The sequence below is a fragment of the Leucoraja erinacea genome, chromosome 10 (assembly GCF_028641065.1).
Source record: "Leucoraja erinacea ecotype New England chromosome 10, Leri_hhj_1, whole genome shotgun sequence".
Lineage (NCBI taxonomy): Eukaryota > Metazoa > Chordata > Chondrichthyes > Rajiformes > Rajidae > Leucoraja > Leucoraja erinaceus.
This window is the reverse complement of record NC_073386.1, coordinates 47,000,198-47,027,876: the sequence shown is the minus strand read 5'-3', so window position 1 is coordinate 47,027,876 and position 27,679 is coordinate 47,000,198. Positions and strand designations below refer to the sequence as shown.

The 27,679-nt window shown below is 43.8% G+C and overlaps 1 protein-coding gene and 1 long non-coding RNA gene across 4 annotated transcripts in view; one reads left to right on the top strand and one right to left on the bottom strand.

Moving 5' to 3' along the window:
- nmnat2 (nicotinamide nucleotide adenylyltransferase 2) overlaps positions 1–27,679 on the bottom strand; it is a 261,995-nt gene that overhangs the window by 74,513 nt on the left and 159,803 nt on the right. The window lies entirely within an intron of this gene.
- On the top strand, positions 1,251–21,483 carry LOC129701132 (uncharacterized). Its single transcript, XR_008724159.1, has 2 exons — positions 1,251–1,443; positions 19,988–21,483. It is a non-coding gene; the product is annotated as an uncharacterized LOC129701132 (long non-coding RNA).

The window sequence follows — 27,679 nt, the reverse complement described above, 5'->3', positions numbered from 1 at the left end:
TTCCACAGATTCACAACTCTCTGGGTGAAGAAAGTTTGTCCTCATCTCAGTCCTAAATGGCCTACCCCTTATTCTTAAACTGTGACCCCTGGTTCTGAACTCCCCCAACATCGGGAACATTTTCCCTGCAGTTACAGTAAGTGAAAATCTAACACACAAGCAGGATGCTTTCTCCATCCACTCCCATTTGACAGCCACTATCTTCCACCGCTTCTACCCAGTGCTTGGTACCTACTACCCAGCAGCCACTGGTTGTCCTCCAGGATGCACCGAGCTGCAGCCTGGTTCATGCCGGTCACCAGGGCGAATTCGGCACAGAGACTCTCATGGCAGTGGCGCAACGCTTGCGACGCCTCCGACGGCCCAGGACTCTTGCACTGAGGCTGCTCCATGGCCGGAGCTGCAGCGAGCGACTTGCCAGCCCGTCAAACACTTGCCAGTCCGGCAAACACTCGCCAGCCCGGCAAACACTCGCCAGCTCTGGCTCCCCATCCGCATCTGACCCCGCCGCTGCTTCTGGTTCAATCCCTCCCTCCTCCCCAGCTCTCCAACTCCCGCAGCCCATGCAGTTGATATTAGTTTTGAAATTCTCGGTGATCACAAAAATTCTCACGACAGAGATGATAAAGTCAGAGCTGCCAACTATCACGCATTGAGCTTGAGTCTCACACTCAATGCGTGAGAGTTTGCAGCTCTGGCAAATCATTTCTCTATTCGCCTAAAAAAGTTGAATAAGTCGCTGTCTGCTTACACAAAGCCCTAATACTAGAGAGGACGAGAGTAAAAGCAGGGTAACTCTCCTTGCCTACAGTTTGGAGAAGTTTCAATAAGAATTGGATTTTGTGAAATAGACACTGGTTTCCAGTTCAGCTGGAAGGTGGTTTCTATTTACTTTCCCAAGTCACTTGTAAAATCCCAAGGTGTCTCAGGGATTCTCAGGGGTGATTTTCCTGAACAGCATTTATCGTGAGTGGTTTGACATGGAAGCAAGTGTTACAGCCTGCAGGTGACAGCACAGAAAATCAATGTCTCTGTAGTTTTAAAAATGCTTGTGTTTCATTGAAATGGGAAATTAATGAGAAATCTTTCATCCTCCCCACCCTCAAAGTTCAGTCATGTAAAGCTAGCCCAGGCTCCAACCCCTCCCACACCTGGCCACTGACTAACAGCCTTGAGTTGTGTAGCATTTCTCAGTCATGTGCAACAGCCCAAGTCACATGGTGCAAATATTACCATTTTGGTGGCCACGTTACATCCAAGAGCTGGATTTCAGAAAACTTCAGATGCACGAATAATAACACATGCTGCCGCAGAAGAGACTTCCTTAGTTTGAAAATGGATTTGATTATTTTTTAATCAAGAATCAGCCTGAAGGAACCGAATCTCTAAAGTCAACCCTCTAGAAGCTGAAAAGGGCAGATACATCTCATGAGACATAGCGAGGTTAGTATTTGTGATCTTTACTCCTGCGTTAGTTGCGACTGAGTTGGAGTCACGCCTGCCTGCGAGTCAGAGGTTTGTAGTTTCCAGTATTGAGGATCCTAAACTAGACTGCTAGGCCACCACAGCACTGAATGTATGCTATTATTTGGATGTGATGTCAAGCAGGCCTGGCCTGCTCTTTCTGGATGAAAGACCTCAAGCCTTCACCTGTCTAAGGCCAAGCCCAGGCTGGCCACACCCTTTCCCAACACCTGTGGCCACTGAGCCTTTGTGTCGCATTTCTAAGTCAGTGGATGATTTGATTATTTTTTTAAAGACCTGAATACTTTTGAAGAAGCTGTAACCCAGTCAATATTTACTGTTTCACTGAGTTGAGTAACCATTGTTAGTGTTAGAAGTTGATGTTAACAAATGGTTTCATTTTATATATAGTTGATTCAGAGCATTTGATGGCATTGGGCCTGTACTCGCTGGAGTTCAGAAGAAGGCCCCCTCATTCTTCTGAACTCCAGCGAGTTCAGGCCCAATTGAAACGTACACAATAGTGAAAGGCTTGGATAGATTGGATGAGGAGAGGATGTTTCCACCAGTGGGAGTGTCTCAGAGACTCAGAATTAAAGGACGTTCTTTTAGGAAGGAGATGAGGGTAAATTTCTTTAGTCTGAGGGTGTTGAATCTATGAAATTAATTGCCACAGAAGGCTGTGGAGGCCAAGTCTGTAGATATATTTAAAACAGAGATAGATAGATTCTTGATTAGTGTGGGTGTCAGAGGCTATGTGGAGAAGGCATGAGAATGGGGTTAGGAGGGTGAGATAGATCAGCCATGATTGAATGGTGGAGTAGACTTGATGGGCCGAATGGCCAAATTCTTCTCCTATCACATGATTCCTCAATTGCACAACTGCCCACATTGCAAAATAACTTTACATGCAGCAAGTTGTGATTGGTGTTCTGCTGAAGTAGAATTTTCCTCCTTTTCAACTGGGCGCTGAATATTTCACCGAGTCTTCTGATACACTGCTGGCAGATTTAAGGTGGGAATCTACCACAAGGGATATGGATTTATATTTTCTGCTAACTATCTGGCAATCAGCTTTGAAATATACTTTTTTTTAAATATATGATTTTTAATGAACTGACTGTTTGAAAAAACCTTTACTTGGAAAGGGAAATAAATCAGCCAGAACAGATATATACAGTATCACTCTAATTACGGTGATATCCCTGGCAATGAGTACTTAACTATTTACCAAGGAGTTTCAGAAAAAAAAAAGAAATTGAGGTTCAGGATGGATGACACTAAGATAACAAGAAGGCTCTCTGCATTTGATGTAATTTAAACACGCAGGTTGAATAGGATGTATCCTAGGTTGCAGATAGCCATAAGGGAGGAAATCTCAGAGGACCTGGCCATAACTATCCAAACATCTATAGATTCAGTGGCTTAAGGATAAAGTCAGTAACTATAAATCAGTCAGTTGGAGCAAAGTTCAAAAGCCGTTACTCTTAGAAAGAATTAATCATCACTTGGACAAGTACAGATTGATTACAGAAAGCCAGCTCGAATTTATTAAAGACAAATCATGTCAGGCTACCTTGATAGAAATATGTTGAACACAAAGTGCTGAAGTAATTCAGTATCTCTGGAGGACATGGTAGGTGATGTTTCGGGTCCTGTCCTGAATCTTTACCTATCCACGTCCTCCAGTGATGCTGCCTGACCCACCGAGTCACTTCAGCATTTTGTGTTGTACATTTGCAGTTCTTAGTGTCTATATCTAGTGGTTGTTGATGTGGTTGATCCAAAAACCATTTGATGAGGTGCCATAATAGGGTTTTCACTGTGATTGCAGGCCATGGCATAAAATGAGCCGAGGAGCATGACTAATAACAGAATGTAGAATACACATGAAAGGTTCTTTCTTTGTACTGGGGTGAAGTATACATTTTAGAGCTCCCCAGGGTTGAGACTTGGACTGCAGCTTTCCTTAATATATATTTATCATTCGGAATGTGGTGCACAATTTGCAGATGACACAAAACTTTGTGCACAGTGATCTTTGATGTCTAATTCAAGGAGATAGAGATAGGCTGATGGAATGACTGGATCATGGCAGAGAAATAATGAGAAAACTAAAATCTTATATTTTGGTAGGAAGAATAAAGAGAGGTGATATAAAGGGTGCAATTCTAAGAAAGCTTCAAGAACAGAGAAATCCCAGTGTGTACGTATTTTACGCTGAAATCAACAGAGTAGGTTCAGAAAGGTTGTAAAAGTGCATTCAGGATCCTAGACTTTATAAATGGAAGCATGGAGTAAAGGAACAAGGAACCCCAGTTTACATTGATGGTGCCGAATTAGACATGGTTGAAAACTTCAAATTCCTAGGAGTCAATATCACCAACACTTCTCCTGGACTACCTATATTGAAGCAACAACCAAGAAAGCACACCAACCAACGGATGCACCATAGGAAACATTTTATCACGATGCATCACATCTTGGTTTGGTAATGGCCCCATTCAACACTGCAAGAAATTGCAGCGAATTGTGGACGCAGCCCGTCCCATCACACAAACCAACTTCCCTTCTATTGACTCAATTTATACCTCACGCTGCCACGGCATAGTCAGCAGCATAATCAAGAACGAGTCGCACCATGGCCACTCCGTCTTCTCTATCTATACACTGTAAATGGATCAATTGTAATCATGTATTGTCTTTCTGTTGGCTGGTTAGCATGCAACAAAAGCTTTTCACTGTATTTCGGTACATGTGACTATAAACTAAACTAAATTGAACTGAACTCGTCATAATTAATCTTTATAAAACAGGAAATACTAAAAATTCTAAAAAGGCTTCTGAGAGTCAGAGAGCATCTGGGGAAATGGAAAGAAACCTGAAATATTAACTCTCTTCCTCCTCCCACAGATGCTGCCTAAAATGTTCTGTCTTTATTTCAGATTGTTAGATTCTGTGTTTTTTACATTTTGTATTAATTTATGAAACAAGATCTGGCCACAATTGGACTATTATGTTTAGTTCTTTTGGAAAAATAAAGATTTTGGAGAGGGTGCAGAAGAGATTCATCAGAATGGTATCACCGGTATTAGGACTGAAAAGCTGGGCTTGTTCTCCACGAAATGGAGAAAGTTGCAAGGAGGTCTGACCGAGATGTTTTAAATCATGACGGATCTAGACAGGGTAGATTGAAATTGGTTCCATTCACCGATGGGTCAAGAACCAAATATCATAGAATAAAGCTGATTGAAATAAGATTACAAAATGTCGACGCACCTTTGAAAGCATATTGTCAGGTGTCATCGGAACTTGGTTGGGAACAGCTCTGTCTAAGTTTGTATTGAATTGCAGAGAGCTGTGGATGTTGCCAGTGCATCACCCAAATCAGAACTGCCCCCATCAACTCCATCTACTCTTTACACAACTCAGGACCTAATTGGCGAGTTTAAAAGAGTTTAAGAGAGTTTGAAAAAATGTCATGTTGAAGACCTCCTTCAACCTCCTTCGACTATGTTGAAGACCAGCTACGACTAGCTTCGGGAAAATTGGACACCAAATAGTGGAGAGTGAAGACGATCTTCTTCGATCTCCTTCGACCTTCTTCGACTATGTTGAAGACTGTCTTCGACTACCTTCAACTACCTTTGATTACCTTTGACTACCCTCGATTACCTACGAATAACATGCTGACTTTCTACGACCTACTTCGTCTAAACCCATGAGTAAATAAAATATTGATTTTTTCCATGGCGACTTTTTTTACTCGCGGGCATTTTTCAGCATGTTGAAAAATGTGATGTGGCCTAGCTCAGGCCTCGAGTACGCGGGGACTACTCTCGAGCATGAAGGAGAGTTACAAAGACCTCCCAGGACCTCGTGTCGACCATGTTGCGAGTATGAGTCGAGGGCAAACTCTTCTAAGCTCGCCAATTAGGTTACCACAGTGGGACAGCCCCTTACCTCATTTCTACCCCATTGAGGACATTGGATTTTGTCCATGGAACTGATGTACTACTACTATATTAAGAACCATATTCTGCACTCTGTATCTTCCTCTTTGCTCTACCTAATGTACTTGAGTTTGCCTTGATTATATTCATGTATAGTATTATGTGATTCGACTGGATACAAAGTTTTTCACTGTACCTCAGTACACGTGATAATAATAAACCCAAACCTAACCGATCCTAAACGTTGTATATTAATGATTTGGATGAGGAGATTGAAGGCTTTGTGGCAAAGTTTGTGCATGACACGAAAACAGGTGGGGAGCAAGATAGTGCAGAGAAGGCAGGGGCTCTGCAGAAGGACTTGGACAGGTTGGGAGAGTGGGCTGAGAAGTGGCAGATGGAATAAACTGTAGCAAAGTGTGAAGTACTGCATTTTGGTAGTAGGAATAAAGGCGTAGACTATTTTCTAAATGGGGTGAGAATCCAGAAATCGGAGGTGCAACTGGATTTGGGAGTGCTGGTGCAGGATTACCAAAACGTTAATCTGCAAGTCGAATCGGTAGTAAAGAAAGCAAACTAAATGCTAGCATTTATTTCAAGAGGGCCTGTATACAAAAACAGGGATGTAATGTTAATGCTCTATAAGGCACTGGTAAGGCTGCATTTGGAATATTGTGAGCAATTTTGGGCACCAAATCAGAAGAAGGATGTGCTGGCTCTGGAGTGGGTCCAGAGGAGGTTTATAAGAATGATCCCAGGAATTAGTAGGTTAACCTATGATGAGCGTTTGTCAGCACTGGACTGGAGTTTAAAAGAATGAGGGGGGACCTCATTGAAACATACAGAATAGTGAAAGGCTTGGATAGAGTGGATGTGGAGAGGATGTTTCCATTAATGGGAGAGTCTAGAACTCGAGGTCATAGCCTCAGAATTAAAGGACGTTAGTTTAGGAAGGAGATGAGGAGAAATGTCTTTAGTCAGAGGGTGGTGAATCTATGGAATTCTTTGCAACAGTAGGCTGTAGAGGCCAAGTCAGTGGATATCTTTAAGGCAGAGATAGATAGATTCTTGATTAGTACAGGTGTCAGAGTTTATGGGGAGAAGGCAGGAGAATGGGGTTAGGAGGGAGAGATAGATCAGCCATGATTGAATAACGGAGTAGACATGATGGGCCGAATACCTAATTCTACTCCTATCACATAATCTTATGACATGTGGGTTTTTTTGCACAATAGATGGTTTGGGTCTGGAATGCATCACTGTGGATTTTAGTGGATAAAATTATAATCATAGCATTTAAAAGATAGTTGGAAACATATCTACAATGATAGAATTTGGTGGATGAACAGCAGATCTAGCTGGAGAGCTTATACAAACAGCTGGTATAATGAGAGAGGCACAAATGACTTATTTCATGCTGTCATCTGTAAATGAGTTAAGGGGCTGTCCCACTTGGGCGACCTAATTGGCGAGTTTAGAAGAGTTTAGGAGAGTTTGAAAAAATGTCATGTTGATGACCTCCTTCGACTATGTTGAAGACCAGCTTCGACTAGCTTTGACTAGCTATGACTAACTTCGGGAAAATTGGACACCGAATAGTGGAGAGTGAAGATGCCCTCCCTTGACCTCCTTCAACCTCCCTTCGACTATGATGAAGACTATCTACAACTACCTTCAACTACCTTCGACTACCTTCGACTACCCTACGACTAACATGCCGACGTACTACGACCTACTACGACTAAACCTACGAGTAAAAAAAGTATTGATTTTTTTCCATGGCAACCTTTTTTTACTAGTGGGCACAGGTTTACAGGGTTAGCGATAGTCCTGAGAATTGGGAGCATTTTAAAAGAGCAAAGGAAGACCAACAAATTGAGAAAGAAATGCAAATTAGAATATGGGAACAGATCAGCTAATAACATAAAATCAGTGTGTAAGAGCTTCTATATATAATAAGGAAAAAGACTAGTGAGAGCAAATTTGGGCTTTTTGCAGATACAGACAGGAGAATTTATAATAGAGAATTGGGGAGGCACAGTGTGCAGCAGTGGATTTGCAGCTTTACAATGCCAGAGATCCGGGTTCAATCCTGATTACATGTGCTGTCTGTACGGAATTGGTAGGTTCTGCCTGTGATCTCCGCTTTTTCTCGCCCGAGTTTTTCTCCGGTTTTCTGGTTTCCTCTCACACTCCAAAGACGTACAGGTTTGTAGGTTAATTGGCTTTGATAAACATTGTAAATCGTCCCCAGTGGGTTGGGTAGTGCTAATGTACTGGGGTGAACGCTGGTCGGCACAGACTCAGTGGGCCGAAGGGCCTGTTTCCACGCTGTATCGCTAAAGTTTAATGAAATGGCAGAAGAATTGAGCAATTACATTGCCAATATCTTCACGGAAGCAGATATGTTACAGAATCAAGGATCGAGCAAGAATCACGGTCTGAAGCAACTAATGTACTAGAGGAGTTGGTGAGCTTGAAAGCAGATAAATTCCAAGGACCTAGTGGTTCACATCAGAGGTAGCTGTAGAGTGGGTCCTGGTAATCATCAACTAAAGTTCTATTAAGCTCTGGCCTTTCCTGCCGGAGACCGGCCAGAGCTTCAGCAGGGACTTAGCACTGAATTACCATCGCGGAGTGGGCGATGCCTTACCGGGGGATCACCGTGTGGAGCTCCAGAATGTTGGGCCAGCTGCTTTAACATCATGGAGCTGTGGTTTGCCAAGCTTCCAGCCACGGGCGGCGCTGACTGTAACATCGCGGAGTCCTGGGATCCTTTACCGAGGGTCACCAGTGTTGAATCTCCGCTGGTTACACAAAAAAGCTGGAGAAACTCAGCGGGTGCAGCAGCATCTATGGAGCGAAGGAAATAGGCAACGTTTCGGGCCGAAACCCTTCTTCAGACGGGTTTCGGCCCGAATCTCCGCCCTGCTCGGCCTGTGGACTCCGGGAGCTGCGGTCTCCGGTAGGAAGCGGCCGATTCGGAAACTCCAAACCGCTGAGTGTGGTCTTCCGTTCCGACGCCGGAGTTCGATCATCCCGGCGACAGGGCCTGAACATCGGGCCGCCCGTAGTGGCGACTGCAGAGGGCTCAAAGGTTCCAACCACAGGTGATCAACGAGGAAGATGACGGAACTTTATCGCCTTCCCTCACAGTGGGAACGTTGATTCCGCTGTGGGGGGATGTGCATGTTAAACTCTATTGTGTAGTGTGTTTTTTTTTATTCGTATGGCTGTATGGTAACTCAAATTTCACTGCACCAATTGGTGTATGTGACAATAAATGTAGCTTGAACTTGAACTTGAACTTAATTCTGGAATTATTCTGGCAGATGGAAGGACAACAATTTAAGAAAAGAGGTTGAGAGAAAACTCAGCAAAATGTTAGTCTAATCCCAGTGGTAGGAAAAATGCTGGACTTATAATGAAGAACGTAATAACAGAATATCCTGACAGTACAAGGAAAAGCTAGTGTTGATTTTTGAAAGGGAAATCATACTTATAGAGTTATTTGAGGTTGTGACTACGTGCCTTCCCCAGGCCTGACATATGCAAAGCTTAGAAATGAGCATTTGTGAGCCCAGCGGGATGGGTTTGCCAGCTGCTACATGGCTGCAGGCATCTTCCATCCATGTCAGCACTTGGTTTGCGGCTGCATTTCTGATTCGTAAACAGTTTGGGATACAAACAGTTTGCAGGAACAGAACTCTGGCCTGACCTGGGGACAACCTGCAGTAGAAAAGATAACGGTTCAATGGTTCGTTATTGTCATATGTACTGAGAAATTCTTTTTGTGAAATTCCTATTTGGCAAACAGTTCGGTAAAGTATCACTATGCATAAGCAAAATCTTAGATTAAGTACAAAGTGTACTGGAATAGTCCGCTGAGACAATATATAAGAGTTGCCGGGTTTTGGCACTATTTTCTGCTGTCCTGGCGATGTTGCAGGGTTGGCCTGGCCAAGCAAAGTTATAGGCATTCTCTACCGCTGCTCCAACGCTCTGTGTCGCGTCCTGTCGACACGTGCAGTCTCGTGGAGCGGTGCCCTATGCAGTCGAGCACCAGGCCGCTACAGGTCCTTCAGCCATCGCCTCGATCCACATCCACACATCAGCCAGCAACCCGTCCGTCATCCCTCTCCTCTCCTGGCCACCTTTCAGCCGTGGTACCCGGGAGTGCCTTCCGCAGCCGGACTTGAGGGCACCAGAGGTAAGACCCCGGTCACTCTTACCAGCCCCTTGTTCTTTGCGTCTGCCGCCACTGCCACCATCTTGACTCTCTTTACCCTCCTCTCCAGTTTTCTGGTCCTCAGTTACAAGCAGGTGCTGGGCTCGGCAGCTTCCCACCCCCAGCTCCATGACGGGTGAACCAGGCACGGCACCACGGTGAACTAGTGATTGCAGATTTTTGGATTAAGACCTGTACACAAGATTGATCAACAATGCTGGGGAGCATGGATCTAAGGATAATATACTGCAATAGACTGAGAATTGAACAGCTGGTGGTATATCGAAGTATAAAGTGGCAATAAACCAATCATTCTCAGTGGCAGGCTGTGATCAATGGAGTCCTAAAGAATGTTGCAGAACAGAGAGATCTGGGAATTCAGATGCATGGTTCTGTGAAGGTGACAGGTCAGATGACAACGTGGTGAGGAAGTTTGGCACTCTGGTCCACACAGCAGGGTATTGAGTACAGAAGTTGGGACATCATGATGCAGCTGTACATTGGTGAGACCACACTTGGAGCACTATGTGCAGTTCCGGTTGCTCAACTAGAGGCAGCATGTCATTAAATTAGCAAGGTTGCAGAAGAGATTCACCAGGATGTTAGCTGGGCTTGCAGGCTTGAGTTATAGGAAGATATTGGATAGGCTGGGACTTTTTTTCTTTGGAGCAGAGAGAGCTGAGGGCTGACTTTATTGACGTATACAAAATCATGAAGGGCATGGATGAAATTAGCGTTCACAGTCTTCTTCTCAGGATTGAGGATCCTAAAACTAGAGGGCATAGGCTTAAGATGAGAGTGGAGATATTTAAGAGGGAGCTCAGCAGCAACTTTTTCATGAGCTGCCAGAGGATGCTTTGGTAGTGGACACAGTTATGACAATCAGAAGACATTCGGATAGATACATGGATAGCAAGGGTTTAGAGGGCTAGAGGCAAAAATGCAGGTAAATGTAATGAGCACAATATGCCAAATTGGTCAGCATGGACAAGGAGCGCCAAAGAGCCTGTTCCCTTGCTGTACAGCTCTATGCTCTATATCCTTACCGGGACAAGAATCAGACAAGAAAATCTCCAGTAGAATTATTGTCATCACTTACCAGCCAAAAGTTAGAAATTATGAACTGCAATAGCTGAACTTATATTGAGCACCACAAGCTTTTAACTGTGGTTCGGGTGATTGCCTGTCAGAAGACTATGTTCAAGAGACTCCTAAGAATTGAGCATGTAACTATAGGCAGACATATCAGTGCAACAAAGAGGAGGTGCTGCAGTGTTGGAGGTACTGCTCTTTGCATGGGACATTAAAACCAAGATCCAACATCGATGTAAAAGGTCCCAGGTTGCTGTATTGGCTGACAAAAACATCTATTTTCCAACAATGACTAGACGTCAAAGATAAAGTGCTGTGTGATATTGCGAGGGATAACCGGTATTTTTTTAACCAAAAATAGGCCGTTTTCAGTGAGTTCTGAAAGAAAAATTTAATTATCACAGTAAGTTGTTTTTTAAAATTGGTTTTCTTCTCCAAGTCTCAAGGGCGCTGGTTCTACATCACTCCAAAGACTTCAATGCATTATCTCGACTGACACCTCAATGTAGTGCCAAAGGAATGCTGCACGAGTGGAATTGCCATGTTATAGATGAGACATTTAATCAAGGTCTGTCCAATGGTGTAGAACATTGTGTTCCCAGAGACTGACATCGAGTGCTGCTGGAAGGTCATCAACTCAGTGAAAGATGCTCTTTGGTCTGCCCGAGCTTTGTTGAACTCCCAGCGGAGCGAGATGTCCGTCGGGGAATGTTGCCGACTGGCCCGCTGCAGACTGCAGGAGTACGTGCTGAGGGACGCACTGAAGCTCGGTGCAGCCAACGCCAAGGCTTGGTGGGGGAGGACCACAGTGTAGGGTCCTTCCACTGATGGACATGGGGGGGGGGGGGGGGGGCAGGGTGTAGTGGAGACACCCCTCAAAAATAAGGTAGGAGATTGCATGCCAGTGGGCCACATGAGTGGCAAGGGTGAGGGAGAAATTTGTGTCATTATTGTGACAGTATTGAATGTATATATTGCCTCCAAGAATGTTGGATGGAGTCTTGTAAGGATTATGTATTGGAGATATTTATTTCCCGAATAAAGTATATTTTGAAATAAAAATTATAAGAATTTCAGGGCGGCACGGTGGCACAGCGGTAGAGTTGCTGCCCTACAGTGCCAGACAACCAGGTTCAATGCTGACTATGGGTGCTGTCTTATGAAGTTTCTATGACCGCATGGGTTTTATCCGTGTGTTCTGGTTTCCTCCCACACTACAAAGACGTAGAGGTTTATAGGTTAATTGGCTTTGGTAAAATTGTAAATTATCCCTAGTGTTCGTGTGCGGGGATCGCTGATCGCCATGGGCTCGGTGGGCCAAAGTGGCTTTCCATGCTTTATCTCCAAACTCAACTAAACTTCAAGAGATGTGGTTGATCAAATTCATCAGAAGTGATTATCTGTCACTTTTGAAATATCTGCAGATTGGTCACATTAAATTACATTACAATCTAGAGTGGAAGTCACTGGAAACCCATAGCTCAGAGATGTGATGTGGTTGGTAAGCACTTTATGACAGTCAAGTTATTACAACTTGGAATATACTTCTGAAAACATGGTGGAAGCAAATTCAATCACAGCGTTGACTTGACTTGACTTGACTAAACTGAATAGTTGCAACACAGGCACATGGTATGGATGCATTTCTTTGAAATATTCTGTGATCATTGAAGATTCTGTTTATAAGCCTTACTGAATTGGATGTAATTTGTATAAATGCTTTGAAAGTTTAATTTCATTTCTCTGTTCATTCACATTCTGTTTGCGTTGTGTAGATTCATCTTTAAAAAAATGTCACAAATTGTTTGCGCCGAGATTAAGGACCACATTTCATTCAGATATTCTCACAGTTGCAGAACCTTGGTTTGAAAGATTATCCCCAATCACAATATTTTGTGCTCAGCTTTTCTGATTGAACCAAATAATCTCTCAATTCTCCTCTGCCATTCCATGAAACTTGCTACCAGTTTAAACTAGATCACTGAGCTGCAGCAGAGCTACTGAGAGTTTTGGAAGAAGTTTGCTTTATCTGAAATGTTGTATAATGCTTGTTCACAAGATCAATTTAAACGCAAATGAAAAGGTAGATAAATAGATCACCATCAATATTGCTTATTTTATCCTTATTACCAAGGGACTATCAGAAGTATTATTACACACCAACTCAGTTGAACCAATTCTTTAAAATAACAGCAGTGTAAGAACAAGACTATATCTTCACACAGATACAAGAACACGAGAAAATAGGAACAAGAGTAGGCCATTGTCAAGAGAGAGTCTAGAGTGCTTTATGCTTTATTGTCTTGTCCTGAAATGGAACCAAGAAATTCTTACTTGCAGTAGAATGACAGATATGTAAACATTGGACTCGGTAGACATCATAATGTGCAACAAAAATTTCAATATATAAAAACAAACAATCGATCTCCCTCCAGTACTCTGACATCATCCGTAACTCGTCTAACAACAGTGGTGTCATTGGCGTATTTAAAGATGGAGTTGGATCTGTGTCTGGCTGCACAGTCATGGGTACAGAGTGAAAAGAACAGGGGACTGAGCACACAGCCTTGAGCTGCTCCAGTGCTGATGGTTATCGAGGAGGAAGTGTTGCTACCAATTCAAACTGATTGTGGTGATGAAGAAGTCGAGGATCCAGATCCAGTTCCAGAGGGATGCGCAGAGACCCAATTCCCTGAGCTTGGTAACCAGGTTGGAAAGGATGATCGTGTTGAATGACGAGCTGTAGACTATGACTGACAGCCTGACGCATGTGTTTTTTATTGTCCAAGTGGTCTAGTGCAGAGCAGACAGCCAGTGATATTCCATACTCAATTGTTCTATAGTGGCAGTAGGAAAATTGTGGTAGGTTCAGGTTCTTGTTGAGGTAGGAGTTGGTATGCACCATAACCAACCTCTAAAAGCATTTAATCACCACAATGACTAGGGTCACTGACACTTGCCCTGCAGTCCAATATAATCATGAATGATCTACCTCAAGTCTCAACTGTTCCTCTGTCCCGGATCCCAATAGTCTACGTAGAATTTAAATGCTTCAATAACTTCACCCCTCATTCTTCTAAACTGATAGGATCCAGATCCCACCCATTTAGCTACTGTTGATATGGACCATCCCATCATCCCAGCCTGCTGAATCTCCTTTGGACTGCCTTCAATGCTACTCATTCCTGCATATAGTACCGCAGGAGTGGTCTCACCAAAGATGTCTGCAACAGTAACAAAACATCACAATTTTTTGAGACTCCAACCACTATGTAATAAGGGCCACTTGCCCTCTTAACTCCCTGCTTCATGTAAAGGGAATATTGTGACATTCTGTTGGCTCATTAAAATGACTAAAATGAGCAATACTGAGGAGCTAAAGATTGTGAATCTGAGCCTTGTTGTAGAGGCCGACTCCCATCTATGGCATTTATATTAAACGTTCATTTCTAGTTATCCTTCATTCCAATGGGAACATATCAATCTCGTTATGAACGAGCGCATATCCAGCCCAAGGCTCCATGCCAAACATTAAAGCATCTGACCTAGTTTGAAGTATTTTCCATCCTTACCCTATTGAAGAGAGAGTACTGCAGGTGATTATCATAATCTCTGCAGAATGAGAGAAAAAAAGCTTCACCCAGTTGATTGAAAAAGTCCTTCACGTTGCATCAGTGATCTGTTGGCATGGTTACCTGCCATCAAGTTTTTACAAAAGCCAATCTTGTGTCAGGAGTGGAGAATTTCTGCCAGAATTACGTGGCATTTCAAGAAATAGAATTCTACATTTTTGTCACAAATATCAGAGAACAATTATGAATATGACCAGAGGCTCTGGCTAATTGTTAACCTCTTTAATCTCCTCGGGCTAAACACGGGGCACAGTTGTTGTCCTCTGTCAGAATTAGATGTAATACCCGAGGATATGAAGACAGATTCTTGTTTTCCAAGTTTCCCTCCCTCATGGCTACATGGAAGCTAAAACTAATTCATTAAAGTGGCAGATCAGGTGGAACCATCTTACTCGAATGCTGTACATAAAATGACTTGATCTTTCAAAGTACTACAAAAGCACAAGGATATTAAATCCTTTATAATATTAGTAAATTAGCCCATATACTATAAACCACAAGCATTATTTGCTGTCTTTGATACTAATCACTATCAAAATAATCCCCATTGAATTTCCCCACCTCCATTCTTCAATGTGTTGCATGTTGCTGGCGGCTTATAAACAGCTACCGATTAACTAGAACCCTTTATGTTGCTCACAAATAAATAATTTCAGGTGTGATTATCTTCTGTACATTATTGCAGGTCAAATAAAGTAAGCATAAGATATTTCACCTGAGCGTCAGTTTTTCTCGTATTTTCTCCTTCCTTTAAGACACTGTTTACTGCAGGCATACTTCGAAACAGCGAATCAAGAGAAACTGAAGGGAAATTGCTCTGCCAACAGGTCATAAAAACACAAAATACATGAAACATGAAATTAAAGTGATGAGTGGAAAGGATTGGAGATGTGCAAAGATTGGGGAGGGGGAGGGAGGAGGCGGTGGGACGGGGAGTCAGTCTACCCCACGACAGAAGGGGGAGGAGTTGTACAGTTTGATAGCCACAGGGAAGTAGGATCTCCTGTAGCGTTCTGTCCAGCATCTTGGTGGGACCAGTCTGTTGCTGAAGATACTCCTCAGGTTGACCAGTGTGTCTTGCAGGGGGTGAGCTGTATTGTCCAGGATGCTCCGCAGTTTGAGGAGCATCCTCCCCTCCAAGACCACCTCCCATGAATCCAAATCCAACTGATTAGTTCGCTGGTGATCTTTCTAGCATATCTCTTGATATCTTTACCAAAATAATCTCCAATGCAACTTCAGTGGATTCGGTCATGAACCAGAAAATTTGCATAAAATTGCAGTTATTGGAAATAATTTAATATAAAAACAGAAAATGGTGGAGACACTCAGCAGGTCAGGCAGCGTCTATGGAAAGTAAAATAGAGGTAACTATTCAGTTTGAAGACAGAACAGACAAGGCAGAAAATAAATTAGATTTTAATTGTCAAGAGAGTAGGGTAGTAGGGGATAGGAAAAATAAAAATCTCCAACAGGATGAAGCCAGGTTTTGCCATGGGGGATAAACAAGTTGTGAAGCCACCTTGCTGAGAGAGAAAGTGAAAGAAAGGGAGAAAACAAATGAAGTGACAGTAAAAGCTGCAAGATGCAAGTCAAAACTGTGGGGAAAGCTTTTAAAAATAAATAACCCTACTCTAACGAACATCCTGGATTATTCTTTTTACCTTATTCCAGACTTTATCACCAGAGAAATGAGTTTATTCCCAAGGGGCAGCATTTTTTATTGAAAAAAGTTCACGTTTCCAAACGATTCTCTTTGCTTGAGGGGTGTAACCCAGATGCATGACGCATGTCCACACCTATATAACCATATAACCATATAACAATTACAGCACGGAAACAGGCCATCTCGGCCCTACAAGTCCGTGCCGAACAACTTTTTTCCCTTAGTCCCACCTGCCTGCACTCATACCATAACCCTCCATTCCCTTCTCATCCATATGCCTATCCAATTTATTTTTAAATTATACCAACGAACCTGCCGACACCACTTCCACTGGAAGCTCATTCCACACCGCTACCACTCTCTGAGTAAAGAAGTTCCCCCTCATGTTACCCCTAAACTTCTGTCCCTTAATTCTGAAGTCATGTCCTCTTGTTTGAATCTTCCCTATTCTCAAAGGGAAAAGCTTGTCCACATCAACTCTGTCTATCCCTCTCATCATTTTAAAGACCTCTATCAAGTCCCCCCTTAACCTTCTGCGCTCCAGAGAATAAAGCCCTAACTTGTTCAACCTACATGGCACATTACTGTAGACTCTGATTCTTCACTACCTACATATAATTAACCCAATATAATTTATTTGAAGATAGACACATCTCTGGAGAGAAGGAATGGGTGACGTTTCAGCTCGAGACCCTTCTTCAGACTCTTCAGAAACACCACCCATTCCTTTTCTCCAGGGATGCTGTCTGTCCTGCTGTGTTATTCCAGCATTTTGTGACTATCTTCGATGTAAACCTGCATCTGCAGTTCCTTCCTACACACAATTTATTTGAATGTGTTTGAATTATTGTTACTTTTTTCTACAGCCCTGTGCCAATCCAGACATGGCTGTTGGTTAACCTGGCGGGACAGGCAGAGTGAGCTGGGTTTAACGCTGCTTCATTGCGTTGGCTGGGGGCGCCGCGCCCATCTGACTCCCAATGCCTCTGGCCATCCCCGGGCGTGTGGAGGCTCTCGGGCGGGGACGGGGATGGTCCAGTGGCGGTTCGGCAGCGATTGCAGCGCCGGAGACCGGGATCGGTCCTGACTGCGGTGCAGGTCTGTCGAGAGTGTTTTGGCTCATCTCCCTCCTCCAATCCCCCCCCCCCCCTCTACTTCCGCCTCTGACCGACACCTCCCTCCTCCAAGGGTCTGTTTTGAAAGCGCCGTTGGCGGAGTGGCAACAGCTGCCGCTAACAGGCCGGGCGGGGCGGGGTGCGGGAGGAGGAGGAGATGGAGCCGTCGCCGCCGCTGCCCGTCTTTAGCTCCGACCCTCCGTCACGCCACACTTAGCATCTTTCCCACAACCGTCGTCGACACAAAACGTCACATTCCTTTTCTCCAGAGATGCTGCCGGACCCGCGGAGTTACTCCAGTTTTTTTGTGTCTATCTTCGGTATAAACCAAGTTGCCAAGCCGGGCAAAATGACTCGCCATTTAGGTTGCCCGGCGGCAGTTTGAGTGGTCATTGGCACCCGGGCAACCGTTAATTTCGAGCCCTGATTAATGTTCCATCTGCTTTAATATGAAGGTGTGGATTCCTGAAATCAAGTCATCAGGAATTTGCCCCTTGAATGCCACCACCCTTTTAATGAATTGGGTGTGTAATCCTAGTAAAGGAAGTGTTTTTACTCCAGTTCATAAACAACACTGCTGGAGAAAGAGGCCACCATTAATGACTGCTGGTCTGCTGGGTTTTATATTTATACACATATCATACTCACTGGCCTGTATGTAACCATGTGACTGAAGAAGTTGTAATGTTCAGAAAATGGTACTACTGTACATCTTAAGATTAGACACAAAATGCTGGCGTGGTTCAGCGGGTCAGGCAGCATCTCTGGAAAAAAGGAACAGGTGACATTTTGGGTCGAGAGCCTTCTTTGGTCTCCTTTTTCTCCAAATGCTGCCTGACCCTCCAGCATTTTGTGCCTATCTTCGGTGTAAGCCAGCATCTGCAGTTCCTTCCTACACTTAAAGATTAGATAAATTTGCCTTTCAAGAACAATAGCTTAAACTCTTTAGGCATTAGAAACGTGACAATCTTCATTCGTATCCTAGAGGAAAGCCAATGAGAAGAGAGATCTAATGGTCTCTGACGGAGGACCTTTCCGTATTGAATAATGTGATAGATCTCTTATTTTTATTCGCTGTGAGTTTGTTGGGCTGCTTGATGTTGAGGTTTGAGAATTGTTTTATATTAATCTCATCTCATTCCAAATCGACTTAAGGGGGAGCTGTTACAAGGGAACAGGTTCAAGGATCTGACTAGCAGAAAAGAAAAAGGCTCACTTATCTGTTTAGCTACAAATCAGTTTTATTGGCAGGGTCCAGTGTTACAGCAGCACCTCTCTCTCTCTCTCTCTCTCTCTCTCTCTCTCTGCCTCCATCCGCGGCGCTGATCACGATAGCCCGTCGGTGAACTCCTCTGAAGAAGGGTCTCGACCCGAAACGCCACCTATTCCTTAGCACCATAGATGCTGCCTCATCCCGCTGAGTTTCTCCTGCATTTTTGTCTACCTTCGATTTTTCCAGCATCTGCAGCTCTTTCTTAAACACATCTTCTCGTAAATGAACACGTGGTATTTATTGGCAAGAGAGAGAACAAAAAGAATACCTGTCTTGGTGTGCGCGGTGTACATTTCAGCAGCACACCCTCTCTCTCTCTCTCTCTCTCTCCCGCTCTCTCTCTGCCTCCATCCGCTGTGGTGATCATGACTCAGCCCGTTGGTGAACATCCTCTCGTACATGAACTAACATGGCTTACTGGCGCCGGCCTTTATACAGGTAATAAATCAGCTCTTGAAATAACCGCTGGGAAGTCCTGGCCAATAGGGCCAAGTCTGTAGCGCTGCTCCTAAATTCAAACTATAACCAAAGGTGGGGACTGCATCCGAGCAAGGTGTGTGTCCCCCTCCCCCCCCCCCGCGGGAACAAAGCGCTATCAGCCGCAGACTGGCGCGTAAAGCAATCCACAGCGCTACAGACTTGGCCCGTAAAGGTAATACACACAGTGCTACCGGTTTGGCGTGCAAAGGTTTAAACAGAGTACTGTCGGCTTAGTACGTGGGAATTTAAACAAAGAGCTGTCGGCTGCAGTGCTATGGGTTCTAAATATGGTGCTGTAGGCTTTAAACATAGCGCTATGGCCACAGCGCTATGGGTCACAGTCTGTTCGGGCAACATTCTCAAAACAGAAGTGTAGAGTTAAAATCCACAGACACAGACACAAGTTGTCCAGCTCTGGAACTGGACAGCACTTGCCCAAAAGAGATGAGTAGTTAAATAAGATTTATTACTGCCTTCATTCGAGCAATACGATAGTTCATTCGTTATTCTATCTTTATAGTTAATTTATCAATAGTTAGAACATATGCATTAACAAGCATTTTGGTCATGTGTGCAGCAATTACTCGATGGAGGAAAACTGTACACTGACTCTAAAGAACAGATGGTAAAACGCACATTCAGTTCAGTTTATAGCCACGTCTACCAAAGTACAGTGAAAAGCTTTTTGTTGCGTGCTAACCAGCCAGCCGAAAGACAATACATGATTACAATCAATTCATTTACAGTATGAACAGTGCATACAGAAAGTATTCAGATCCCTTCACCTTTTCCACATTTTGTTACATTACAGCCTTATTCTAAAATGGTTTAAATTCATTTTTTTTATCATCAATCTATACACAATACCCCACAATAAAAAAACAAAAACAGTTGTTTAGAAATGTTTGCAAAGTAATTAAAAAGAAATAACTGAAATATCACATTTACATAAGTATTAAGACCCTTTACTCAGTACTTTGTTGAGGCAGCTTTGGCAGCGATTACAGCCTCAAGTCTTCTTGGGTATGACGCTACAAGCTTGGCACATCTGTATTTGCGTAATTTCTCCCATTCTTCTCAGCAGATCCTGTCAAGCTCTGTCAAGTTGGATGGGGAACGTCGATGCACAGCTATTTTCAGGTCCTTCCAGAGATATTCGATCGGGTTCAAGTCCGGGCTCTGGTTGGGCTACTCAAGGACATTCACAGACTTGTCACAAAGTCACTCCTGCATTGTCTTGACTGTGTGTGTAGGGTCATTGTCCTGTTGGAAGGTGAATCTCTGCCCTAGTCTGATGGCCAGAACGCTCTGGAGCACGTTTTCATCACGGATCTCTCTGTACTTTGCTCCATTCATCTTTCCCTTGATCCTGACTGGTCTCCCAGTTCCTGCCGCTGAAAAACATCCCCACAGCATGATGCTGCCACCACTATGCTTCACTGTAGGTATGGTATTGGCCAGGTGATGAGTGGTGCATTGTTTCCTCCAGACGTGACGCTTGGCATTCAGGCCAAAGAGTTCAATCTTGGTTTCATCAGACCAGAGAATCTTGTTTAGGTGCCTTTTGACAAACTCCAAGTGGGCTGTCATGTGCCTTTTACTGAGGAGTGGCTTCCGTCTGGCCACTCTACCATAAAGGTCTGATTGGTGGAGTGCTGCAGATATAGTTGCCCTTCTGGAAGCTGCTCCCATCTCCACAGATGAACTCTGGAGCTCTGTCAGAGTGACCATCAGGTTCTTGGTCACCTCCCTGACAAAGGCCCTTCTCCCCCGATTGCTCAGTTTGGCCAGGCAGCCAGCTCTATGAAGAGTCCTGGTATTTTCAAAGTTCTTCCATTTAAGAATGACAGAGGCCACTGTGCTCTTCAGGACCTGCAATGCTGCAGAAATTGTTTTATACCCTTCCCTAGATATGTGTCTCGACACAATCCTGTCTCAGAGGTCGACGGACAATTCCTTTGTCTTCATGGCTTGGTTTTTGCTCTGACATGCACTGTCAACTGCGGGACCTTATATAGACAGGTGTGTGCCTTTCCAAATCATGTACAATCAATTTAATTTACCATTTGTGGACTCCGATCAAGTTGTAGAAACATCTCAAGGAAAATCAATGGAAACAGGATGAACCTGCTCAATTTTGAGTGTCATAGCAAAGGGTCTGAACACTTGTGTAAATGTGATATTTCAGTTATTTTCTTTTAATTACTTTGCAACAATTTCTAACACCTGTTTTCGCTTTTTTATTATGAGGTATTGTGTGTAGATTGATGATTTAAAAAAATGAATTTAATCAATTTTAGAATAAGGCTGTAATGTAACAAAATGTGGAATAAGTGAAGGGGTCTGAATACTTTCTGAATGCACGGTAGGTACATGATTAGGTATGTGTATAATGTTATGGTGTATTATACATGTACATTGGCATGCCTGGAATGAGAACATGTTCAGCACTGTTTTTTAGGCCATTCCCACCTATAACATTAATGCCAGATGGGCCTTTCTCTGAGTTCTTGTCCTTTCATCTCATTCTAATGGTCGATTTTGCTGACACAGCTGTTTAAAATAAAATCAATTTGGAGATATACTTCTACCTTTTTATTTTAATATTGCCCTGCTCACCTGATTGTTAGTTGTAGACGATTTAATCGAAATCTCCTAGTTGAAGGCGATAAAACTCATCCTGGCACATACATTAACCAAAAGATTTCTGGCTTCAGCTGTGTGGATGGAAATTTATTTTGTTCACAGCGCCAAGGTCAACATTTCCTTCACACCACGCCATCCTAAACCATTATTGCTGTTGTCTAAGCAAAACTAATTAAAGGGATGAAGAATGTAATACTGTATAGGGCTGATCGAGCACATATACCAGGGCTGGAGAGGTTGGGGGTTGGGTGAGGAATTAGTATTACATATGAGACCAGCTCCTCACAAATTAACGTCACTACCAGTCCATCAACAGTGCAGAAACATTTATTCATTATACACTAGATGCTTGCAGCCATAATAATGTAAAATCAAAAACCAGGACACTAATGCCCAGCCTCTGAACTAGAGCAAAATGTTAACCATGTATTTTGAGCAACCATCACACACACTTGGGAAAATCAGTTTATCTACTTGAACAGCTCATTGCGTGTGTAGAAATGCCTGCCGCCCAGAATTAGATAAGGAAAATTGTAATTGTCAGAAAATATTATACTTCTTTTGAATGCAAGACTAAAAGGTGCGCCTGAGGAAAGGAAGCTCTATTGTCAATGCTCTCAAGGGCCTGTCCCACTTTGCGATTGACGCCCGTAGTCGCCCTAAACACCGTCAAGTTGTACGACAATCTACGATAGGCTACGACACAGTTCACGACACTCCGCGTCACCCGCCTTCACAGCGCAAGAAGGTTACACCGAAGTATAATAATCACATTGAAAATGAACTTATCTACAATAAATCTAAGGACCAATAACTTATCAAGAAATAAATTGTTCATTTAACGTTAGCTTAAAAATAACATCATATTGAAAAGCAACAATTCGTTTAACAAGAAAGGTTTAACCAACAAAAGTTATTGTATATATTTAACGGCATATTTCAAAGAACATCATACCTAAGCAAAAGTTTTACTCAACAACAATAGTCAGATCTGACAATAAAATTACAATTTAAATCAACTCCAATGAACTTCAACAAGACAAAAAGATCTTTATTTTTTCACCACATTAGAAAAAAAATCATTTCAGATGTACTTTGTACATTTATGTACTTTTGTACTTTTCATTCTTTATGGCCACTTTGCCCCTGGCTATCTTCAGCTAAATAATCAAAAAAGTTTTGAAAGTCGGTGCTTTATATACCCGCGTCACTGGGCGTCACCCGCACGACAGCATATGTCAGCGTGTGACAGGGCGCAAGACATGATAAGACACCCAGATGACACCTGAAGATTTTTCAACATTCCAAAATCCAGGGGTGGCAGGGAGACACCGCGCGTCACGTCCTGACCACGCCGCAGCAACTTCTTTTCAGGCTGTCGCCAAAAATGTCGCCCAAGTGGGACAGACCCTTCAAAGTATTTTCAAACTCTCCACAAGCCATTAGTCAAGTGTGCGTAAACCTTTGTCTCGTTGTTAGACATTATTTGTATGTTACTTTGTTTATCACCTAATTTCTATTTAAGATCCTTCTTGCGACAATTTTTCAGGGTTGTTGAATAATTGGGAAAGTATAGGCCTCTGGGGTGACATGGTGGCACAACGGTAGAGTTGCTGCTTACAGCGCTTTCAGCACCAGAGACCCGAGTTCGATCCCCACTACGGGGGCTGTCTGTACGGCGTTTATATGGTCGCCCGTGACAATGTGAGTTTTCTCCGAGATCTTTAGTTTCCTCCCACACTCCAAAAACATACAGTTTTGTAGGTTAATTGGTTTGGTATGAATGTAAATTGTCCATAATGTGTCAAGGATAATGTTAATATGTGGGGATCACTGGTCAGTGCGGACTCGGCGGGCCAAAGGGTCTGTTTCCAAGCTGTATCTCTAAACTAAACTAAACTAAACTAAAGATAAACACAAAAAGCTGGACTAACTCAGCGGGACAAGTAGCATCTCTGGAGAGAAGGAATGGGCGACGTTTCGGGTCGAGACCCTTCTTCAGACTAGTTAGGGATAAGGGAAACAAGAGATATAGACGATGATGTAGAGAGATAAAGAACAATGAATGAAAGATATGCAAAATAGTAACTATGATGAAGGAAACAGCCAATTGTTTGTTTGTTGGGAGACAACAGGAAGATGGTGTGATGGGTGGGGGAGGGATAGAGAGAGGGAATGCAGGGGTTACTTGAAGTTAGAGAAATCAAGATCAGGCTACTGGGCTGTAAGCTGCCCAAGCAAAAGATGAAATGCTGTTCCTCCAATATGCATTTAGCCTCACTCTGACGATGGAGGAGACTGAGGACAGAAAGGTCAGTGTGGGAATGGGAAGGAGAATTAAAGTGTTTAGCAACCGGGAGATCAGTTGGTTCACGCAGGCTGAGCGAAGGTGTTCAACAAAACAATCGCCCAGTCTGCGTTTGGTCTCACCGATGTATAAGAGATCACATCTTAAGCAACGTATGCAGTAGATGTTGGAGGAGGTGCAAGTGAACCTCCGCCTAACCTGAAAGGACTGTCTGGGTCCCTGGACGGAGTCGAGGGATGAGATAAATGGACAGGTGTTGCATGTTCTGCGGTTGCAGGGGAAGGTATCTGGGGAGGGGGTGGTTTGGGTGGGAAGGGATGAGTTAACCAGGGTGTTGCAGAGGGAATGGTCTCTGCGGAAGGCGGAAAGGGGTGGAGATGGGAAGATGTGACTAGTGTTGGAATCCCGTTGGAGGTGGCGAAAATTCCGGAGGATTATGTGTTGTGGGCGACGGCTGAAGGGGTGGAAGGGTAGGGGTAGGGGGACTCTGTCTCTGTTGTGGCTAGGGGGAGGGGGAGCAAGGGCAGAGCTGCGGGGTACGGGGTACTGAGGAGACATGAGTGAGGGCAGAAGGAGGACAGCTCATATGTTTTCATATGGAACACATCATCTCGGTGTACACTGTCTGCACTGTACTGCACTATGTTCTATGGCTTAATATCTGCTTCAACACAAACCATCTTAGTGTTATTAATGGATGTCATAATCTAGTTATATCATCCAAAGTAATGCTAAAAATAATTTGCTTTATAAGATCTGCATCAAAAGTCATTGCTGTGGTGCATTAGTTATCAACAATCTCACTTGTTTCAGCATTTGTAATATTCAACGGATTCAAATATTACCATTTTCAGAAATAATACACTGCACCTTCACCCAGAACCAGAGGCCACACTTTAAGAATAAGGGGTAAGCCATCTAGAATGGAGATGAGAAAACACTTTTTCACACAGAGAGTTGTGAGTCTGCAATTCTCTGCCTCAGAGGGCGGCGGAGGCTGGTTCTCTGGATACTTTCAAGAGAGAGCTAGATAGGGCTGTTAAAGATAGTGGAGTCAAGGGATATTGGGAGAAGGCAGGAACGGGGTACTGATTGTGGAAGATCAGCCATGATCACATTGAATGGCGGTGCTAGCTCAAAGGGCCGAATGGCCTACTCCTGCACCTATTGCCTATTGTCTTTTGTCTACCTTGAGACGTTGAATTGAATTGAATAATTTATTGTCACATGTGACAAGTAATAGTGTAATTCTTTGCTTGATTTCCCAAGGTATGCCAATAGTCGCCTGTAAAGGCCGCTTACAAAGTTATAAATTCCCCCCCCCCCCTCTCCCCCCACACCTGGTCCTCCTTTGTTCTTCCCCCCTTCCCTCCTTCCTCACGGTGGACCCCCAAGTTGGGTCCCCATTGCTCTTCCCTCCTCCCTCACGGCAACCCCCCCATGCCGGGCCCTCCTTTGTTCCTTCCCACGGCAGCGGCATCCTCTCTCCCATGTGGTCCGTCCTCCTCCATCGGTCAGTGCCATCATCGACCGCTGCACTGACCTCTCCACTAATGCTTCCAGGTCCTCTCCAGACGTATCTGTGGTGCTGACCGCGGGCTCCTTAGACCCAGGTACCGATGGCTGCGGGATTTGTCGACTCGCGAGGCCCCACCTCCACCTCCGACCCGTGAGGCCCCGGCCTGCGAGGCCCCAGATGGTGGCCCTGTTACTGGAATTTCCTCCACCACGAATTCTCGGTTCGGGTAATATCATCGAGTATAGTTGATAAATGAAATGAGGAATTCCCTCAGGAAAAATAACGATAAAATAGTTCTGCTTCAGTTGCCTTTTTCCTTTGCTAGAGAGAGTCACCAACAGTTCCCATTTGGTAAACTAAGCCAGAATCATTGCTCGATGACAGTCTTTTGTTTAAATTATGCAGGGACTGAATAGTACAGAGACGTCAAGAGAACGTGTTTGTTAATATGTTAAATATTGTTTTCCATATGAAATATCCTTTGATCGTTTTTTAAAATTAAACAATGGGGCTAACAGTGCACACACTCATCAAGCTTCCCGCTTATAATCTTGCACCAAAACAAATTACCACAATTAGTGTCATAAAAGTCTCCAGATGAAAGATCGGCCTTCCACATATCCAGCGTGCTTCGCAATGATTTATGGCCTCTCTTCCTTATTCCTATCCAGAGTCCATCTGTTAAATTTCACTATATTAAATTACTTTAGAAATGTGAAATGTTCTTACGTGTTATGAGGTTTCTGTCAATTACCACACTACAAATGTGATGTATATTTAGCAAATTAGAAACATTTGCCTTTCAAGAACAATGCTGTTGTGAAAATTTATGCTGTTTATGCTAAATATATGTCTGATATGTTGCGATTAGTTGAGAAAATAATTTCATGATTGAACTCAAAAACACACATCTCATTTACAATCCATTCAGACTAGTTTGATGTTATCCCCCTTTTGCATCCACTCACTAGACACTAGGGGGAATTTACAAAGGCCAATTATCCGACAAACCGGCATTTCTTTGGTACGTGGTAGGAAATTATAGCACCAGGAGGAAATCCACGTGGCCATTGGCAGAACATGCAAACTCCACACAGATAGCACACAAGGTCATGATTGAACCGAGGTCTCTGGTGCCACAACGCAGCAGCTCTACCAGCCTGATATATATCTCTTATATTTGTTCTTATATCTATCTCAGAGAGCAAGGGTTTAGAATGAAATTCTTGATTAGTACAGGTGTCAGGGGTTATGGGGAGATGGCAGGAGAATGGGGTTAAGAGGGAGAGATACATCAGCCATAATTGAATGGTGGTATAGACTTGATGGTCTGAATGGCCTAATTCTGCTCATATCACATGAAATCTTTTCAATACATCCTGACACTGTTTTGGTATCCTTGGGTTTATTTAATATATTGGGATATTATTTATTAAAGTTAAAAGAGACTGATCAAGAGCAGTCAGTTGCTGATACAACTGATGGAATGATCATGGACCAGCCATCTGCCTGGAGTTACCACCCTCCAAATCTGCCCATTGGCACCTACCTCCACTGGGTGGGGAGAGCACAATGAACTGACTGCACCAGGAAACATCACAAACGGCAGAGGCTGGTCTGACCAGAAGGTTGTCCTGATATTGTATCACGAGGCTCTGTCCCCACAGATTGTTGCTGTCCATCGCTGGGCAGTTTACATGTGATCTCACCTTCTGGACTTTTCCGACCACCGGGTGGCGCCAGCAATGGCTGCCTCACCAACAGTCTGTCTGTCCTGTCCTTCTTTGTGTTGAAATAGTATATGTTAAATGTATGTTTTTAGTGTTCTTTAGCTTGTTTTATGTGGGGGGGAGTAGGGGGTGAGGGTTGGGGGAAACTTTTTCTAATCTCTCAGCTCAACAGAGTTGTGATTTTTTTCCGTATCTTATCTCCATCCGCACTGTGGCCTGAAATCGAGGAGTTGGCGGCCTTTGATGGAGACCGACTTTTGAGAGCTCCACCGCGGGTGCCTGCAGACTTACCATCGTGGAGCCCGCACTCCCTTTACCAGGGATCGGCCTCTGGGCTCCAACCATGGGGGCTTGCGGACTTAACATCATGGAGCCCGTGGTCTCTGGTCAGAGACCGACATCGGGAACTCCAACCCTCGGGAGTTTCGACTGCCCCGACGCGGGAGTTTCGATCGCCCCGACGTGGGAGTTTCGATCGCCCCTACATGGGAGCCTCGACCACCGGCTGCGGGAGCTTTGATCGCCCCGACGGATAAAGAGGAAGAAGATTGGGCTTTTTTGCCTTCCATCACA